This window comes from Myotis davidii, unplaced genomic scaffold (assembly GCF_000327345.1).
Source record: "Myotis davidii unplaced genomic scaffold, ASM32734v1 scaffold12622, whole genome shotgun sequence".
Classification (NCBI taxonomy): domain Eukaryota; kingdom Metazoa; phylum Chordata; class Mammalia; order Chiroptera; family Vespertilionidae; genus Myotis; species Myotis davidii.
The window spans coordinates 2,638-4,342 of NW_006292987.1; the positions used below are offsets into that span (position 1 = coordinate 2,638).

The 1,705-nt window shown below is 44.5% G+C and overlaps 1 pseudogene; it reads left to right on the forward strand.

Annotated features, from left to right (window-relative positions):
• The first annotated feature begins 492 nt into the window (after positions 1–492).
• Positions 493–1,096, forward strand: LOC102751997 (annotated as a pseudogene).
• The last annotated feature ends 609 nt before the right edge of the window (positions 1,097–1,705 follow it).

Consider the following 1,705-nt stretch of genomic DNA (forward strand, 5'->3'; position numbering starts at 1 on the left):
CTCCGTTCTGCCCAGGTCTCCAGCCCCTGCTGACTTTCATCTCCTTCCTGTTCCTAAGTGCTCTGTCTATTTTTGAGCAGATGAGAGTCCTGCACTGATGCAGCCTCCTCCTAGTGGGATCAGACGGGGCACTGCCTAAACAGGCACGATGCTCCTGGATTCTGTCCCAAGTCATGTGTGGACCTGGCGGGACACACGTTGAGTTGGCCAAGTTCCCAAATAGAAGGTGCCCATGACCTACAATCCTTGTTTACACATGAGCCAAACTTAAGAGTCCTCTGATCAGAAATGCTTGGACTGTGCTCTTCCACAAACGCAAAATAAGTTCTGTGACGATCCAGGTCAGGATAGTTTTCTGTTGATCAGTTACAAGAGCCAGCGTGAACCTAACCTGCAAATGTCATTAATCAAACATTATCCTGAAGAACTGTTCCGTTAAAAAAAAAATGGAGGACCACATCAGTGAGGGTTTGTGGGTGATGCCTGGGTGCCCCTCCAAGTGAGGAGATTGATGAGGACGGGCTTCCTCTCATGGGGTCAGGCATTGACCTGACCAAGGTGCCAGCTATTCAACAGAAAAGAACGGTGGCATTTCTAAACCAGTTTGTGGTGCACACTGTGCGGTTCCTCAACCGCTTCTCCACAGTCTGTGAGGAGAAGCTGGCAGACCTTGCTCTTCGTGTCCGGCAAATGGAAACAACTCTCAATATTTTAGATGCAAATGTGTCATCTCTCCCAGGCCTACATGATGTCACAGTTGAAGTCTCCCCTCTAAGTGTCACTGGAGTCACAAATGTAACCCCTTCAGAGCCATCACAGCGGAACAGTTTACTAGAATGTAGACCACAGGAAAGTGAAGTAACAGCAGAAAATATCTTAACTAGCCAAGGATCCAAGATATGCCAGATACCTCAAAATGATTCAAGTGGGTGTCCCAGTGATGGCAGTAAGAAACAAAAGGATATCAGAAGGACTAGACCCAGCTCTTCTCGAGAGGCCAGATGCTCCAGTGCCTGATGGTGAAGGTGAAAAAAATGCAGAAGAAAGTTCAGGTAGTGAACCCTCCTTTAGTGACTAAGATTAACTTTCATAATAATTACAGATACATGTGTAGACGTATTTTACGTTCTAACAGAAAGAGAGTTTGAACTTGACCTCTTTTTAAAAACAAAATCAAGTGACCAGATATTCACCACCAAGCTTCCTCAGTGCTAAAATTGTAATAATAATAGAGCATTCATAAGCCGGAAAAAATGGAATTTACAGTTTGGAAAGAGCAAATAGGCGGGATCCCACTGCACCACCACTGTCCACAAAAATTAAACAGTAAAAAATATGTTATACGATTGTTTATTTAAGAAAGATCATGTACCTCTCTCTAAAAATCATTTTGTAAATTCCTGATGTACACTATATTTTAAAAATAACCCCTTGATTTGGTGTCAGGTATTTCTCGGCTGGTGCAGAAATGTGAGTGGAGATTGTTTCGGGGCTGAGCAAACAATGCCATCGAAGAGACAGAGTCAGCCACCATATAAATTCACTCTGAATTGGTTGACCTTCCTTTGAGGATTGTTACATGATTCCAGTGCGCAGTGTGATTTCCACTCGAACTACCTCCCAGGCACAGGAGCTGTAGTTCTTCCGTCTCAGGTAGTTTCCGATGCTTTGGAAGTACTTCCGGACGAGAATTCCCACACTGGGC